This window comes from Rhipicephalus microplus, chromosome 1 (genome assembly GCF_043290135.1).
Source record: "Rhipicephalus microplus isolate Deutch F79 chromosome 1, USDA_Rmic, whole genome shotgun sequence".
Classification (NCBI taxonomy): domain Eukaryota; kingdom Metazoa; phylum Arthropoda; class Arachnida; order Ixodida; family Ixodidae; genus Rhipicephalus; species Rhipicephalus microplus.
The window spans coordinates 282791527-282804317 of record NC_134700.1 but is presented as its reverse complement, the minus strand read 5'-3'; the positions used below and the strand labels follow the sequence as shown (position 1 = coordinate 282804317).

Here is a 12791-nt window from a genome sequence, read left to right as displayed (position 1 = left end):
AAGCCGACGTGATTGCCATTGTTTTAGTTGCCTCGCATCCAACCTCACGTATACCATTCCGACGGACTCGCGCTCAGCTCATTCTCGATATTTCCAGGGTTACATCAAGCAGCTCGCGACTCCTCTACTTCGGGCAGCCTCTCGGTAGAATAACCCTCACTCCGTTCTCACGGTACAGCCACCAGGCCACACGGGCTTGCCTGCCATCGAGTTGGCGAGAACGGTGCCCGCACTTCACTCCTCCGGCCGTGCACTTCCTAGTCTCGAGTGGGAATCTGTCAAAGGTAATTTGATGTGTTTTTACGAAAGTCTGGCCTATTACCAGGCTTCGCACAGCCTGTACAGGAACCTGGCATGTGGTCTGACAAAAGTGGATAGACGATTACTACGCCACCTCCAGACGAACGCCTCAGTCCGACGGTCGCCAGACACTTTTTGCTGGAAATCAACGGCACCCACTAGACCTGGGAGGTCTTCACTAGCATTTGTCTTGTCGGAGACTTATGCTCGAAAACCCCTCTCCATCTCTCATCTCGCTTCCCTATCTCAATTAGAGAAGATTAGGAGGAGTACCTGCTCCGCTGCTCTACCCAGGATGCGCAGCGCTCCTTGGTGTGCGTGTCCGGGCAGTGGTCAGTCAGTTCTATTGACGTCACGGTATGAGGTCTGACCGCTAAAGCATGCAGTAGTATCATGCAGCACCTCTTTGGCTAGTTTTCTGAAATACGAATATTTTCAACCACCATTACAGGAGGAGGAGGAGGAAGGGAAGAAATGAAAGGCAGGGAGGTCAACCAGACGCACGTCCGGTTTGCTACCCTGCACTGGGGGAAGGCGTGAGGGGATTAAAGGAGAAGAGAGAGAGAGAAGTGAAGGGCAACGTGTGTGTAGATGTGACCTTGTCCATTGCACGCTTATAAGCGGTCGCGTAGTCCGGTCGTCTTTAGAAAACTTAGCAATGCCCGCGTCGCTTTCCTGGCCAGCGACGCGTAGAGCCATGAGCCAAGTATCTTCTCTTCGGAAAAAGGTCTACTGTTTAGTGTCTCTAACGTTTCGCGTAGCAAGTTGCGTTCGCTCGCAAAACGTTCACATGAACACAGTAGATGTTCTATTGTCTCGTCAGTGTCGCACGATTCACATCGGGAGCTATCCGCCACTCCTATGCGAAAAGAGTACGCCTTTGTAAAAGCTACTCCTAACCACAGGCGGCACAGTAAAGTTGCATCCTGGCGGGAGAGGTCCGATAGAACTTTAAGCTTTCTCGATGGGTCCAATTTGTGTAGGCGGCGGTTCCTGACACTGGGGTCACTCAGCCAAGTTTCCGACACGGTGTTAGCGAACGAGTGAAGGCCTTTTGCAGCGTCGGTTCTCTACAATGGAATTGGGGTTGTCTGGGTGTCCGCGTGGGCGGATCGGGTAGCATTATCAGCAAGCTCATTACCGACAATACCACAATGTCCCGGTAACCACTGGAACACCAAGTCATGTCCTTTTGATAAAACTTCGTGAATCACTTCTCTTATTTCATTCACTAGTTGTTGATGCTCCCTCTTTCGTAAAGCTGATTGCAAGCTCTGAAGGGATGCCTTGGAGTCGAAGAACACAGCCCATTTTTGAGGTCGGGATTCCGCGATATAAAGTATAGCTGCACGTAAGGCGGCAAGCTCCGCTGCTGTGGATGTTGTCCTATGCGACAGTTTGAGCTTTATAGTGACCTGGTACGCCGGGATGATAACAGCACCTGTGGAGCTGTCAGCCGAGACGGATCCATCGGTGTAAATGTGGGTCCTCTGGCCGTATTTTCCCTTGAGTAGCGACAATGTCACCTGTCGTAGGACCACTGTTGAATGATGGCTCTTGTCCGTTATTCCCTGAATAGTGAGGCACACCTGTGGTTGTTGTAGGCACCACGGGGGTGACGCTGGTCTTGTTGCTGGAGTGAAGCCAAAAGGAAGGCATTCTCTATGGGCAGAAATAATCTTTGAAAACATCACGTGTGGTCTTTGAAGTGGCAACACTGCAACATGGTGACCAGGAACTCGGCAGAGGTGTCTTATGTGGGCTCTCAAATTGTCAGTGGTGATGTATGTTCGAATTGGATGCTCTCTTGCGATCATAATTGCCCCGTAGGTTGAGGTGCATCGCGGCAATCCTAAGCACACGCGTAGTGCTTGTCCTTGCAGACTTTCGAGAGTGCGGATGTTCGTCTTGCACGTACTTGCCAGTAACGGCAAGCTGTAGCGCAAAAATCCCAGAAACAGTGCCCTGTATAGCTGCATCATTGACCTTATCGATGCGCATCAAGATTTTCCGCAGAGGAACCGCATTATATGGACGATGGAAGTTAGTCTTCTCTTCAGGTAATTGCAGTGGGCACTCCACGAAAGGTCCCTGTCAATATTCACACCCAGGAAGCGATGGTTCTTCTGGTATGAAATATTTTGTCCATTGATGGCAACGGGGTATTGTGTCATGGCTCTGCGAGTAAACGCAACCAATGCACATTTCTCCGTTGAGACGGAAAGACCTTGCTTATATGAGCATATGAGCATAAGGCAATATGAGCATGTCAGGGTGGCAGCCTGCTGGACTCTTGCACGTACTTGTAGACGAGTTACAGCCGAAGTCCATAGACAAATATCGTCAGCATATATGGATATGAGGATGGTACTTGGCAAAATTTCATGAAGTCCTACCATCACGAGGTTAAATAAAGTGGGACTTAATACGGCGCCCTGAGGGACGCCACGGGAGGTATAGTAATTGGTGGTAGGCTCATCTGAGGTTTGTACAAAAAAGGACCTTCTCGTCAAATAATCCAGGATCCATTGGAACATCCGACCACCGATTCCAACAGCTTCCAACGAGTCTAGGATGGCTTTATGTGTTACGTTATCATAAGCCCCTTTGACGTCGAGGAACAGTGCCAGTGGTATGCGCTTGAGGCTCTTCTGTTGCTGGATAAATGTTGTGAGATCAATCACGTTGTCAAGAGATGACCTACCTCGCCGAAAACCCGTCATGCAGTTTGGGTATATGTTGTAGCGCTCGAGGTACCATTCTAGGCGTGTAAGTATCATCCTTTCCATGACTTTTCCTAAGCAACTTGCGAAGGCAACAGGGCGAAATGATGTCAAATCAAATGGTGACTTTCCTGCTTTGAGTAGTGGCACAAGTCGACTTATCTTCCAATCCTGGGGAACATTGCCCGCAAGCCATGAGTGGTTGTAATAGCTTAACAACTGTCCCCTTGCCTCCTGTTGAAGGTTGGCTAGAGCGGCGTAGGTGATGCCATCGGGTCCTGGTGAAGATGATCGTCGGGAAGCCGCCAAAGATGCGCCAAGTTCTTTTATAGTGAAAAGATTGTCCATTTCGTAGATGCGGGGTTCAGGGATAACACTCCTAATGGTGCTAGCGGACAAGGCACCATTACACCACTGTAATGAGTAAGCGGCTCACTAAAGTTAGTGCCAAGCTAGATTGTACGAATAAAGGAATAAGACCAAGCGAAGAGGTTCGCCATATCTATACCAAACAGCTGACATTTTGGAAAATAGTGAGTATCCCCTAGCGTTCACGTTGTTAACCCTTGTACGTTGGTTCTTCTGCAAAAATGTTTTTCACATGAAACCAATCGTTTCGAGAGTGGCTTCCCTTGCTCTGAGCGCGTGAATACATCCATATTACAGCGTTGTTGAAGCAGAAGAAACACTTTACAGAACTCACTGTAGAAATGTCACGCCATATTTTCAGTTCCTTCGCGTACAGAGAGAAAGCGTGCGGCAAAACAAAGGAAAGACGGAGATTAGAGGTGATTGAAAAAAAAATTGCCCAGCAGTCTGTGGTTGAGACTGTACGTGTAGAGAACACACTTGCTCACGCATGCGAAGCAACTACTTTAGTCCTTTCACTCCACAGCACGCGTAGCAAGACACGTTTATCAAAAGAACTGCGCAAGAGATGTAGTAAAGCACTCTACGCATAACCAGAAACGAGAACCAGAAGAAAAGCATACCCTAGCGAACCGAGGGAATCAACCTGACAATCTCGTCGAGTAAAACTAAAATATTAGGAGCCCATAAAAAGCGGGCCTGGCACAAGCGCGGGAAAGCTGTGTCCGTCAGATGGCACGATTCGAAGGCGTCTGGCGAACGGGCCGTTACGACGAGCAAACGGGTCGGCCCCGTGTTTGCACAGCGTTCATCCGGCACGCCGAGGCGCGGCATCCTCGGGTTTCTAACTCCGGTCGACCGCACACAAACACGCTCGCCAGACGAGGCCTAGCTTACTCGCGGGAGCACGAGCCTTGGAAACGACGGGTGAAAAAGGGCGTGCGGGAGGAGGGAGCCAGGGAAGTGAAAGGTCGGGGAGGAAGCCCTCCCGAGAGAACGGGCTCGTTGAAGATCATTACGTGGGCCCCGAACACGGGAAGGCTGCTCTCGTTGCCAAGGCGGTCTCCCGAGAAGAGAGGGACTCCTCCTTGTGACAATATTGACACAACTCCGTCAACCCAACTCGTGGCCGCCATCACCACCTTGTATCGGACCGCGCGCAGCGACGCTCGCTCGCTTCCCGCCACATCGTCGTTCACTCTGCACGCGCCCTTTTCATTTACCTTTTTCTGTCTCGCCCCAATTTTCGCCTGTACTCCTCCGTTACCTTCTCTACGCCGCCAATACGCTTAACGGGTACGAAGACCGCGCATATTTCGCGGCTGTTTGTACGCTCGCACCTTCACACGTCGGCGTTGTTAGAGCAGAACGCGGAGTGAATTTGCGCCGGGAAAACTTGATAAACGAATACATACAAGCGGGCTGAGCTGGAGAACGAGCGTGTAGCGTTAGATGAGAAAACACGCGTCAGCTGTAAAAGAGATACTCGTCTGAAGTGTGAAGCCTTGAGTGCATAGCAACATTCTCCACATATTTCCTTCTCCACATATATCCTTCTCCACATATATCCAAACTTTTCCAGAGCCGATGACGAAGCTATAATAGACGTCCTTTCGTTTCATCTAGATAATTTCTCTCGCAGTGATGCGAATGTTCACAATCTTTGGGCTTCTTTTACGAAACTTGTACATGAATGTATTGAACAATTTGTGCCATTGATACGCAAGAAAAACAAACGTGTGAATTCCTGGATAAGTCGTTATACTATACATTTGCAGAGAAAATTAAAGAGGTTAAAGAAAAAACGTCGATCTGTAGGCGACTGCGTAAACCTAGAATCCAATATTTCTGATTTGTCTCACAAAGTTAAAACACAAGTTGCAGCTGACAAAGACAAATATTTTTCAGTTTCATTACCTAGTTTCATTACTAGTTCGCCGCAGAAGTTTTGGCAAGCAATTTCCCCATCTTATACTGATGTGGATGCTTTTACCATTAATGGTGTCCAAATTACTGATGCCACAAAAATTGCAAATGCATTCAATAGGCAGTTTCAGTCCTGCTTTACTAATGATGATGGCAAACTGCCTAATTTTGTGTCACCATTACCGCCGATGCCTGACATTACCGTAAGTGAAAAGGGAATTTTCAACATGCTCTTGAAACTTGATGTAAAAAAATCTGGTGGTGCTGACGAAATACCCAATGCCTTTCTCAAAAGGTACGCTGAATGGGTCGCCAAATATCTTTGCATTCTTTTTACAATATCGTTGAAAGAAGGACAGCTGCCAATCGATTGGAGGACAGCCAAAGTGAAACCACTTCATAAAAAGGGTAAGAAAGCTCAAATTAGTAATTATAGGCCAATATCACTATTGTCAACAGTTTGTAAGTTACTCGAGCATATAGTTCATAATCATATTTCGGAATTTCTAACTGCTCATAATGCCCTATCCGAGTCTCAACATGGATTCAGAAGAGGCTACTCTACTTGTACCCAGTTGGTTCAGACCGTTCACGATTTTGCATTGACAATTAATAATGGTGAGCAGACTGACGCAATTTTTATGGATTTTTTAAAGGCGTTTGATAAGGTTTCTCACAAAAAATTAATTTTCAAACTAGACAACATACTCAAAAACAAGCAGTTAACTAAATGGATTTTATCTTACCTTCATAGCCGGCAGCAATATGTTGTATTTAAAGATAAATGCTCTGAGAGGGTTTCTGTGGAATCTGGCGTCCCCCAGGGTTCGGTACTTGGACCGCTTCTTTTTCTTTTATATATCAATGACATTGTGAATGACATACCCGTTAACATAAAACTCTATGCAGACGACTGCGTTATTTACTCCGAGGTAAAAAATTCTAAAGACCAAATAAAGTTAAATGCCGCATTTCAAAAAGTTAAAACTTGGTGCGACAGTTGGCAGATGCCCATAAACTTTGAAAAAACGGTGTTTATGCGCATTTCACACAAAAAAGAGCCCCTCTTGTTCCAATATTGCTGTAACAATATATACCTTGCTGAGGTGCAGTATTACAAGTATCTAGGGGTTTACATTACGAACAACTTGACGTGGAATAAACATATCGATTATGTTGCAGCTTGTGCTAACACAAGACTTTCATTTCTTAGGAGAGCTCTCAAGCACTCCACTCCCACTGTGCGCTTGCTGGCGTACAAATCAACAGTTCTACCCATTCTAGATTACGCAGTCGTTATATGGGATCCTTTTACGTTGACTAATAAAAAGAAGATTGAAAAAATACAAAGAAAGGCAGCCCGTTTTATATACAACAGTTATGGTCGCACATCTGTTAGTGCACTGTTAGCGAGAGCTAATCTTCCACCAATAACTGAAAGAAACCGAATTTCTCGTCTCAAATTTTTATATCAACTAATTAAGAAGCACTATAAGATAGACACTAGCAAATTATTGTCTTTCTCCTCTGGGTATCCGACAAGGCATCGCCATAACCTCTCCATTACGCCCTTTCAAACACGCAATAACTGCTTCACGTATTCATTTTTCCCGAGAACAGTCGGGGAATGGAACAACCTAACTAATGACGTTGTTCTACAGCCATCACTTGAAAAGTTTGCTTTGTGTTTAACTGCATAATATATATGTGTGCATATGTGTGTATGTATATGTATGTATATATGTGTATATATTTGAAATTGTGTAGAATTAACACCCGTGTTTTTTTTTTCCAATCCTTGCGTATGTGACTCTGTTTCTGGAATATTTATTATTCTGTACATTTTGAATTGTATTTTGTCGCCATGGTTGATCATGTATTCGTGAATTTTGTATATCAGTTTTTCCCTTTTTTGTAATTCCGAGAACTGTACTTTGCTTCCGTATTTTTGTTCTTGTTCACCTAGGAATATTTATGATTGTACTTCCCACCCTGCTATAATCCCTCATGTGGGATTGCAGTATCTACAAATAAATAAATATTTAGTACACAGAACTATATATATATATATATATATATATATATATATATATATATATATATATATATATATATATATATATATATTGCCAGAGTGACCTCATGTTGGCAGTTATAACGAACAAAAATGTGTTGTGCCTTCGAGAAATTTGGTGAGCTGGCTTGACCATATTCACGCAATTAACACGCGTCGACAGCTGCGGCAGTTGGTAAACAAGCGACGATGGCCCGCGACATGTAGAACTAGTGGTGCAGCACATTTGGTTGATGAGGATGCGAGATTCGCGTTGATGCGATATACGCAATCGTCGTCGTCAAAGAAGGTGCCTTCTTACTTTTCATGGAAGACGCGTCCTACTTACGAACCCCTCTTAAGATGACAAGACATTTTCAGACTAAGCGAGGAAATATTCGTGATTAAGTTTGGCTCATTACTATTCACATTTGTGTGGACCTGTTACAGCATATTTTGTTGTATTTGGAGGTGTGTATGCATGCGTTTACCACGCGTTGTTGATAATTAAGGTAGTGCTGTCGAGATTCACTCACCATTCGATTCTTTCTGAGCACTTCCCTTTTCTCAATCTCCGCTTGAGATTAAAGCTTTGAAAGCAACTGCCGCGAGCAGCTCTTTACTGCGCGTTGCCCCTGTTAATAAACACTGAGGAGTACTAGGAGGAGGACAAGAACAACAAGAGCGAAGGCAGGGAGGTTAACCAGATGACCGGTTTGCTACCCTGAAAATGTATGGGAGCATACAACTTGTTTTGGAGCAGTTATCCGGCCATACCGACATTTTCTAATCTCACTTCTTGCAATATAGCACTCATTTAAGCAGTGTGTCTAAGGATACATTAACATAAACAGAAGAAAGAGAGAGAGATTTATTAGAAGCCAGAGAGGTTGCCCTGGGCTAGTTCGCTCTAGCCTGCTATTCTGATATGAGAAGAGAGACAGCGGAAAAAAGAAGTCATGAAGGGTGACGATGGGGACAGAAACAAGTTGTGCGTGTATACAATAACAACTTAGCACGTGGAGTCTAGTGCCACGTCCTGTACTTTTTAGGAAATCTACCACAGCCCTCTTTTAGAAGTTTTGGAACTTGTCTGATCACACATTGCTGATAAAATGCCACTTTAACTAAACGTTGCCTCACCAGTTCCTGCCAGCGTTGAAGCGAGCGTTTTTCATTCGCGACACCTAAAGTAGGCAATCACAAAACAGATGCCCCGTAGTTTCGCTCGCCTGGCAAAGTTCACAGTTCGGGCTGTCCACACGGCGGATGAGGTGTGCTCATCGACGAGTGCATGCAATACCCACGCTGATTCGGTGTAGAAGGAAGAGAAAATTAAACAACGCTTAAACGAAAACTCCTTCGCTTGAAGGCACAATATATGCGTCTTTTAAAACTGAATTCACACGTTTTGTCATGACCACTATGAAATATATGCATTAAAACCTGCGCTTCCACACATACGAATCTAGAAACGCATAGTTAACCAGCGCTAGATTGCCAGATAGCGAAAACAAAGGAAAAAAATGAGATAAGCTGCATAACGTTCCGGGTCCGAACCGATCTCCTCGAGTTGGGAGCACTCTAATACGGGCGTGCTAAAGAACACGTCGCCGGGATTCTAATACGCGAGGGAGGGTTCCGCCGCATTGGGCTCTCCTGATGCGGTCTCTCGTTCTCTTACGATGGTATCCAGTGTATCGCTTGTCCCGAGCAGCAGCACACGACGAGGGAGTGAGATTCGGGAGAAGAGGCGATGCCGCCGACGATGAGGAACAGGCGACTAAGGAAGGGGTACGAAGAGTGGAGAACGAGGGGGACACCCACCGAGAGCTGCGCGTTTCTTCCCCCTTTTAAAACGTTTCAATCCTTAAAGAGCGCTCTCCGCTCTCGGCGCGCGATGGAGCACTGATCTCCGAATTCGACACTCTAGGCACGTGCTACGATCTCCGAGCCGGCGCGCCCGAGAGAGCAGCCGACCTTCTAAAAGGCCTCGGGGCCAATTGGAAACCGTTGTGCACAGAAGGCGAGACGGCACGACGCTCCCACGACGCCCTTCTCTCTCATCTTCACTGGGCACGTCTTTTCTTGTCGTTTGTCGTACGAGGAACTTTCCGGTCCGTTTCTAATGACGCCAACGCTCCCAAAGCCGACGCGAAGACCCTGACGGGCACTTTGTTGGAAGAGGTCTGCGGGCACCGTCTTTCCCTGACTCATTCGAGGGAATGTCTCGGAATACAGTCGAGCAACGCGATTGAAGTTGATGCCATACAGGACGAGACTGCGGTTGCGCAAGATTCTTGACTAAAGACGGACGCACTAAAGAGTTGAGCAGCTCCGTCTGGAAGCCAGAGAGAATGCGACGGTTGATGAACGCTTCGGTTTGCAAAGGTTTGCAGAAGTTCGTTCTGTACCGTTTGGCGCTCCCGCTCAGACGGGTGTTAATGATGGTGGCGAGAAAGAGGCGAAACGGGGTTAACGGGCGTGTTACTCGATGGGTATAAGCCTTTAATTTGTTGTGTAGGTGCTTTATTGAAGCGCTTTCACAGTGGGCAATCACTCTCTGAGGGAGGACATGAAAAGAATTTAACGTAAGATCTTTGCTATTGTTCCTTCCTGAATGTATTCAAAGGGCTGGACAGATTACAGTAAAAAAATATAGAAGACCCAATTATATGCTTCAGGCGTACGAGAGAGGAAGTTATATATATATATATATATATATATATATATATATATATATATATATATATATATATATATATATATATATATATATATATATATATATATATATGCGCGTGTGTGTTCAAGCTGTCTCACACTTGAGGGAAAACTCGGGGCATATTGCAATGCCCCTCAGTTTTAAGGGCGAAGCTCCTATTAGTTCAACCTTGTCATGCGTCACGCGTAACCAAGAGAGGAAGAGACAAAAAAGAAAAAAAGCAGTATCTCCTAGACAGTATAATAGACGGCACTGTCTCATAAAAGTACATACAAACTACACTTGGGTAAGGATATTCTAGATGGCGCTGTACCGCTACTCCCCGGTTGGCTGCTACGCCAGCTGTGCCTGGGTAGGCGGAAAACGAGTGCCTCTCAAAGTCTCCTGAATAGTCGCAGTACATGGCGGATCATTGGAGGGGCATGGACGAAGAAGATCGGCGCATGCAGGGATGGACAAACACGCGGACGGACGGACGCTTCGCCCCACTCAACATCATTCACTCCAATGTTATGTGATATTTTTTTTCGTATTTCTTAAACTGCCCGTGTCCAAGAAATCTTGCTAGGGTGGTAAAGAAATTCTGGTTTTTAGGTAATAATCAAAATTCTCCACGCCATGTCTCATAAACATATTGTGGTATTAGTGCGTAGACCCCCCCCCCCACACACAAAAACAACTTTATTTAAAGCCCGAGAATACAATCTTATCTTGCAAATGACACAACTCTGTGTTCTGTAGAGCGTGCTTCACTGTAAGAAGGGTGTGCGTGAGGCAGAGCCCGTGCACAGAGCGGGAAAGTGTCAAGCGCGGGAGGGACGATACGCCGTGCTGGAACACTTTCGTGCTTTCTAGCTACATTACACGCTACTTCAAACCCGATCAACTTTCAACATTGGGAGCTCTACGAGTGCCCATAATATTTATTCGCGTCACGTACGCTGGAGATTAAGCTTACTATTGATAAAACGCAGCCAGCATAGGACTTATAACGTGGGTGTTTATTCAATCGGAATGAGTTCAGTCCGCGGGTGCGCACCGAATCAGTTATTTTTGGTACAAAGAATTGGTCACCACTCTATAGTTGAGGAATCAGTTGAAAGGTGTCTTATGCAATCACACATGCGTTCCGACTCGGAAAGCTATTCTGAAATATTTGTGAAGTACACGTGGCAGCTCCTTTAAACTATGCACAGTGCAGGCGAACTTCGATGAGCTCTGATAGCACCCGATCGAGACTCACGCTTATCTATACGCGAAAATGAGCAAGTATAATGTGAGAGGGCTTTTCTTATTAAACAACTTTCAAGGATGTCCAACATTAGTGATAACGCTTAGGTGGGTCGAGAGAGCGCGGGGAAAAACTCCCTTATGCGTTCTCCTAACCTGACTCGAAAACAATTTTTTCTTCTCAGTCGATGTATTTGTCCTCGAGAACTCGGCCTTCCCTCGAAAGCATCGTGTGCCTAGAGTGGTTTTCCACTGCCTTCGTGATCGGACGAGCTTTCACCGAGCAACGTTGTCATGTGCTGACGTGTTCACGTCATCATGTGAAGGCAAATTATGAGATGTCATAGTTAAAATGATGGTGTCATTATCACACCATAACTTTGGTGATCAGTGACTAATCATATAGCGCAAACAATTTCTTTTTCACACAAAACAAGAGAAGGAACAAAGACAAGCTCTCAATTGTGCATTACCAGCATGCCCAAATTTATACTCTTGATTAGTGATGTCATCAACACGTCATATGACGATGACATTGTGTGATGGTGATAACTTGCATCACTCGTGTTGACGGTGCCGTTGCGGAAAGCCTATGGTCGAATTTCGCGTTTCATGAGGACTCTAAAGCATTATCCTTAAAAATAACTATTCGAATAGAATCGCGTTATCTTGAAGAATGGTCATCACTGACATGTTATAGGCCGGTGCACGTTGCTCATCTAAGGGTTTTTGTGCACTGTACGCATATGTATCATGTATGTAATGGTAAGTTCCTGTCTGAGCTTCGTCATTTAGCGTAACATTTGAGGCTTGTCATTTTGCGCAATGTTCCAGGCGCGTGGCCGAGCTAGCACCGTTTGGGTTCATTGATGGGTGTCTCTTATGGCACTCACTCGCTACTCTGTTCAGTTGATGCCTCAGAAATAACTAGCACGTTACGAAGACTGCGTTGAACTTTCGCTTACTTCACTGTGGCTCTTCTTTACCGAGAGCCCGTAAGACAAAATCCCGTTATGTTGATGATGACGGCGCAATAAAAATCTTCGCGGTTGGTTCTCGAAGACAACTGAGTCAAGTGCTTTTGTGTGGTTATACGCTGCCCTACGTATGTTTTCTCTAGCTCTTCTTTCCGTCTCCAATCTTTCAATCACCCTTTCCTATTATCCCAGCGTAGCGTAGCCAAAGAAATTCTTTCCTTGTTAACCTCCACGCCTTCTTTCTGTCTTCCAGTTTCTTTCTCTTCTTCTCTCCATCTTGCTTACTCATTCACCTTCCCGCGTTTAAAAAAGTAGCAAGGCGATAAAATTCCAGTTAAATGCTCACTTTACATTCATACAGATTTCTCTTCTAGCTAACGGTAAAGATTATTTCAGGTTTTTCGAATAACCACTCATAAGTAAACTGTGGCTTTGGGAGTTGGAACATTTGCGTAACTTTCACATCCCAACGTTTGCCTATTTAAGAA

At 45.4% G+C, this 12791-nt stretch overlaps 1 protein-coding gene across 1 annotated transcript in view; it reads left to right on the top strand.

Moving 5' to 3' along the window:
* Nucleotides 1-12791, top strand: part of LOC119165342 (neurotrimin) — a 188667-nt gene that overhangs the window by 70063 nt on the left and 105813 nt on the right. The window lies entirely within an intron of this gene.